This window comes from Miscanthus floridulus, chromosome 3 (genome assembly GCF_019320115.1).
Source record: "Miscanthus floridulus cultivar M001 chromosome 3, ASM1932011v1, whole genome shotgun sequence".
NCBI lineage: Eukaryota > Viridiplantae > Streptophyta > Magnoliopsida > Poales > Poaceae > Miscanthus > Miscanthus floridulus.
The window spans coordinates 103,985,318-103,992,189 of NC_089582.1; positions in this window are offsets into that span (position 1 = coordinate 103,985,318).

The window sequence follows — 6,872 nt, forward strand, 5'->3', positions numbered from 1 at the left end:
GGATGACTAGTTCTAAGTGTCGATTGGAGTTGGAGAGACACTTAGAGTAGTTTAGGACTTTGTTTTTCCTTTGGCCATACTATTAAGGGGGGTATGGATAGGTAGCTTGACCTAGTTGAGTCTAGTGAGTTAGGTGTGGTGCACACTTGTTAAAACTAGCTCTAGGTAGCTCCTACGAAGCCCTTTGATCCCATGGAGCAAACTTCATTCACAAATGATCAAGAGTTGGAAGTGAATGGAGGGTCAAATACTGACCGGACACTGGCTCCGGTGCGACCAGACGCTGGCCGTAGGGTCCGGTCAGTTCATTTGACCGAGGAGAACAAGTCTGGTGTGACCGGACGCTAGAAGGTCAATGTGACCGGATGCTGAGGGCCAGCGTCCGATCGACTCCAGTAAGGGTCCAGACTTGAGAAAGTGTGACCGGACGCGTCCGGTCAATACTGACCGGACCCTGAGGGTTCAGCGTCCAGTCGAGTCCAGTAAGGTTCCAGTAAGGGTTTTATGCGACCAGACGCGTCCGGTCAGTGCTGACCGGACTCTGCCAGCGTCCGGTCAACTCATTACTACTGGTTCGCGGGTTGAACTGACCGGAGCATCCGGTCAACACGATCGGAGCATCCGGTCACCCCGCAGAAGCTCATAACGATTCGTTTTTCAGGCTGCCTTATAAATAGAAGCTCCACTCGTGTGTGGAGTCACTTTTGCTTATTCCAACAGCTAAGAAACACGTTTGTGAGTGCCAAGAAGAGCAAGGTCCTAGTGAGGTGTTTGTGATTTGAGAATCCAAGAGTGAAACCTCATTAGTGAATCAAGAGTAGATAAGTGTGCATCCATCTTCTCATTAGGCTTCGCATGGTCAAGTGAGAGTTCGTGCTTGTTACTCTTGGTGATCGCCATCACCTAGACGGCTTGGTGGTGATTGGGAGTTTGGTGTTCACCCAGCGGAGCTTGTGGGTGACCCAACTTAAGTTGTGAGCGGTTTTGGGTGATTCGCCACAACGGAGTGTCGAAGAATCAACTCGTAGAGAGCACTTGATCCTTACGCGGATCAAGGGGGAGCTACACCCTTGCGCGGGTGCTCCAACGAGGACTAGTGGGGAGTGGTGACTCTCCGATACCTTGGCAAAACATCGCCGCGTTCCTCTCTCCATTTACTTTGAGCATTTACTTTAAGTATTTACTTTGAGCAATTCAATACTTGTCTTTATATTCATAGAATTGCCATGCTAGAGTAAGTTTGGAACATAGGTTGTAAGTCTTTTGTGTGTTAATTTGATAGAAACACTTTTCTAGGCACAAGGGGTTAATTAGACTATCCATAGGATTTGATTATTGCAAGAAAATTTAGAATTAGCCCAATTCACCCCCCCCCTCTTCGGCATCTTGATCCTTTCAACCTCGAAAAGTGTACATTTTGCACAGATCGAGTATCATTTCTTGGCTTTGTTGTGACCCCACAGGGAATTAAAGTTGATGCTGCCAAGATTGATGCCATTAAGAGTTGGCCGACTCCATACATAGTCACACAAGTACGGAGCTTTCTTGGACTTGCCAGATTTTATAGATGTTTTGTCCAAGAATTCAGTACTATCGTCGTACCATTGAATGAGTTGACGAAGAAAGGAGCTCTCATCCATTGGGGGCCAACACAGGAGAATGCCTTCAACCTCCTCAAAGAGAAACTCACCAATGCTCCTCTACTCCAACTTCCTGATTTTGGTAAACCTTTTGAACTCGAATGTGATGCTAGCAGGATAGGCATTAGAGGTGTATTAATTCAAGATGGTAAGCCTATAGCCTAATTCAATGAGAAATTAAGTGGACCTAATCTGAATTATTCTACTTATGATAAAGAATTATATGTCTTAGTTCGCACCCTAGAGACCTAGCAACATTACTTGTGGCCAAAGGAATTTGTGATTCATTCCAATCATGAGTCTCTCAAACATATTAGAAGCCAAAACAAACTAAATCATAGACATGCAAAATGGGTGGAATTTGTTGAATCTTTTCCTTATATCATAAAACATAAAAAAGGAAAGGAAAATATCATTATTGATGCATTGTCTAGACATTATACCATGTTATCTCAACTTGATTATAAAATATTTGGTTTGGAAACTATCAAAAAGCTATATGAGCATGATGCTGATTTTAAAGAAATAATGTTGCATTGCGAGGAAGGAAAGGGCTAGAATAAGTACACTGTGAGTGATGGACTTTTTATTTCATGCTAACAAGCTATGCATTCCAGCTAGCTCTTTTCGTCTTTTGCTGTTATAGGAGGCCCATGGAGGTGGACTAATGGGACATTTTGGTGTGAAGAAGACAGAAGATGTGCTAAGCGACCAATTCTATTGGCCAAAGATGAGACGTGATGTCGAGCGCTATGTGGCACGCTGCACCACTTGTCAACAAGCTAAGTCACATCTTAACCCACATGGTTTATACATGCCTCTACCTGTTTCTAGTGCTCCTTGGGAGGATATCTCGATGAATTTTGTTCTAGGACAGCCTAGGACAAAGAAGGGGAGGGATATCATTTTTGTTGTCGTGGATAGGTTCTCTAAAATGGCACACTTCATACCTTGTCATAAAAGTGATGATGCTACACATATTGCTGATTTATTGTTTAGTGAAATAATTCGCTTACATAGAGTCCCTAAAACAATAGTCTCCGATCGTGATACAAAAATTTTAAGTCATTTCTGGGGGACACTTTGGGCTAAATTGGGGACAAAGTTACTATTTTCTACTACATGTCATCCCCAAACAGATGGCCAAACTGAAGTTGTTAATCGTACTCTATCAACCATGCTTAGAGCTATTCCAAAGAAGAATTTGAAAATGTGGGAGCAATGTTTGCCTCACGTAGAATTTGCTTATAATCGTTCAGTACATTTTACAATCAAGATGTGTCCTTTTCAAGTTGTTTATGGTTTTATGCCTCGTGCACCAATTGATTTATTGCCTCCACCGTCTTCAGATAAGGTAAATTTTGATGCTAAAGAACATGTTGAGTTGATCTTGAAAATGCATAAAATTACTAAAGCAAACATAGAAAACATAAATGAAAAGTATAAAATTACACGTAGTCAAGGTAGAAAGGAAATCACATTTGAACCTGAAGATCTAGTTTGGCTACATTTGCGAAAGGATAGGTTCCCAAACTTAAGAAAATTAAAGTTAATGCATATTCGTATACTAGAGAGGATAAATGATAATGCTTATAAACTGGATCTGTCTATAGATTTTAGGGCTAGTCTCACCTTTAATGTTTCAGATTTGAAGCCATACATGGGAAATGAAGATGAACTTGAGTCGATGACGACTCCATTCCAACAAGGGGAGGATGATGAGGACATCACTTCTATAGATACAACCACACCATCTACAGCTATAGTACCATCCATTCCACCACCTGAAGCGAGGCCAGCAATTCGCAAATTTTACACAAGAAAAGATCGAAATGTGCTCCTAATCCGGAACCTTGGAGTTGAAGACAAATATATTTGAGCTGATATTTTGTGCTGTATTTGTGGCTATCCACGGTGCAGTCACCACTTGTAGCCAGCTAGAGTATAGTAGACTAAACTATTTGTCTGTTATTTGTTAGCTGTCCAGATTCATGGATCAGCCTCCATATTAATAGTAGTAATAGATTTAGCTGTCGTTGGTACATTATAGTAGCATGCACTGTAGCAGCAGCCATTTTGGCTATAAAAGGAGGGGTACCTCCATATGTAAGAGTTGGATTTTGTTTTTGTTTAGTTCGGTTCCTTTGGAAACTACTGCTTGTGTTGTCTCTTGTGTCGGTGAGACCAACAGACCAACCTCTACTCAAAGCCCCATCTTAATATTTCACAATATACTTACAATTTCAGATTGCTTGCACCTTGTTCTTGCTGGTTTTCTTCCATTCCTTGCACGAACAGACCCTAGTGGTCAGGTACGCTTGGTTTTGGCTAGGCTGATAATATCTCAAGAGTTGGTTCAGCGGTTGCTAGGCTATTGGAACCTCTTGCTCAGTAGCCTGGATCGTGTGAGTTACCCTCACAATTGGAAGACATCTCATCTCATTGAAAGGTTGGGCCACTAAAGTGTCAGATCACACCACTAAAGTCTGGCTGTATATAGCTTTCATTCTTATAGGCATGATATTTCAGTGCTGAATGCATGATATCTGTCCATTGACATTTCAGTTACCTCATGTATACTATCTGCAAAGCTGCTGTTGTAACCTTGAATTGACCTTTTAATGTCAATCTTGTCAGATCAGTTATATAGTTGTTTGCCTCCTGTGATCCAGCATCCCTGGGCATATTTGGATGCAAAGTTGCAAACCTTGATTTTGGTGGTGGGAGTGGAACTGTGACATGGTAGCACTTCCTGAGTAGCTTGTGGAAGATCTTCTAATTTCATTGGAAAGCTCTTTTCTGTTCACAGGTTTCTGAGTGATATCCTTCTGCAAATATGTTTACTCAAAATAGAAAGACCTGCAGAAAACCTTGTCGGAGAGCTGTGCCGTGGAAGAGGCACACTGTCCATACCTGGATAACAAGTCTTGAGCTCTGGTGGTGAAACTGGACGTGGAGGCACCTTCCTGTATGTTCATTCAGCTGCCACGGAACTTCCTTCTGTCTATAGATTTTGTACTTGAGCCTTACCATCCACAAAGTTGCTGATGTAACCTGGACACTTTTGCGGCAGTTTTTGTTTGGTCAGGTGAATTATGATTGCCCCTTTGAACCAGAATTTCTATTTTCTGATGCAACATCTGTTCTTCCAGGTAGTTATTATCTGACGCTATCAGCATTATTTGATGTGTCAGTTCTTTCACCCTTATAATTTTCTAGTTCTTAAAATAGTGAACCTAAAACTGAAAAAAAACAAGAAGCATACGGGAGCCATTTAACTAGATTTGCTTGTATACAACAAACATCTTTAACTAAAGATCTTGCAAATCCGAAAATTACAGGTCTGAGTAGGAAAAATATGTCCTGGTGATTATAGAACATAGGTTAATTTCGTGCTACATTATGGCGATCACGTCCAGTACAACAGACCAATATGTACTTGTAGGAAAGGCTGATATGTTAGAGAATGGAAGAGAGGGCTACCTAGTCATTTGGAGGTTCTTGCGACAGTAAAAATTCAGCATTGGGCAATGCACATGGTGGGTGGTTAGTAGATTTCTACAAAGGAAATTACAACATATAAGTTGTTAATCCATCAAGCAAAATGGCAAATTAACACAACATGAATTTGGAGAACTTGATTGGAGGAGGCAAATTTCCATGAAGTATCCAAGAATGATGACTGTCGAGAAACTAGACAGAAAACATAAACCATGTTGAGTAGATTTCTACAAAAAAACATTACAACACACAAGATGTTAATCCATAAAGTAAAATGACAAATTAGCACAGTATGTATTTGGAGAACCTGATTGGAAATGGCCAATTTCTGCAGTGTCTCCAAGAATGATGACCGTTGAGAAATCGGACATAAAAACAAAAACAATTTCCTTTATTTGCTGATATGAGCTACAGATCGACGTCTCTGCCTAAACGGCCAGATGATGCGAGACATGGAAAATAGAGAGGCACTAGATCAGGCATGAGGCCGAACGAAGAGAATGGACAACCTGAATTACGTGATGGTCTTGGTATGTGCATATATATTATATAAGGGGTGGTTTAAAGAGGCAGGAGGTGAATGGTCAAGCATTTGTCAATGATAATTACAGATTATTTCTGTAAAAAAAAATAATTGCAGATTATTAAAAAGGAGAGGAGGTGGCTTGGTGGAAGTCAGTTTTCTGTTGCTTACTTGTGTGTTCTCTATTGCCTTGAGGATAATTCCTCGATGCAGTGATTCTACTTGTGTGTGCTCTATTGCCTTGATAGGGGGGTGGCATTGAGCGGTGGAAGCTGAAGAGGGTCAGCCAATGACTCCTAAACTAAAGAAGCTAAGATCTAGGTGGTCGTTTAACATCAGACGGCTGAAACAAAGTGATGACGTGGAACACTATGGTGCAAGATAGAATTTTGTGGGTTTTGCTTTATAAGAGAGATATAATTTAGAATATAGATAGATAGATTACATAATTAGTCGAATCATACTTGTTTGGTATTATAAATATTAATAATTTATATATATTATATATGATTAAATTTGAGACTAGTATTTAATTTTTTGAAATACGAGATGAGTATTTATTTAGAGACGAAGTGACCTTTGAAGCTAGGCCACTGACTAAAATCTAAGAGCCTCCGTGACCCGCGAGATAAGGTACAGTAAAGTATAATCCTTGCTTCCTCAAAGAAGTCGCAATTAATTTCCATGCGATACTGCTTTAAACCCAAAAGCTAGGGCATCGCAGCCCGTCCGCCGTATCTAACAACCTGAGCTCGTCCAATGATGATCTGTGAAACCTATAGATGGCCATGCAATCCGCGGCACGCCAATCATGAAGCCCGTATTTTTGGCCCAGCACGAGCACAGCCTGGCCCGGTGACAAACGAGCCCAGATTGGCCTGGCCCGGAATAGCAGGCCGCACCTGGGCCTTACCCCAGCCACGACGTGCCAGCCCGGCACGGCCCGGCCTACAACGACAGGCCCGTAAATGGCCTGGCCAAACCCCCCACGACCCAACGGCTTCCCGCCTCTCCCACATATATGGGATTATTTACATATTTACCATCCTTATGATGTGAGTGGTATAAAAAGTACTATGTCAGTGACTCATGTGTCAGTGACATGGTGTAAAATACCATCCGTAATAATGGTAAATATGTAAATGCCCACTCATATAGACGGCAGCGGCGCCCTCTCCCTCACCCCCTCGAAACCCTAAATCATTTCC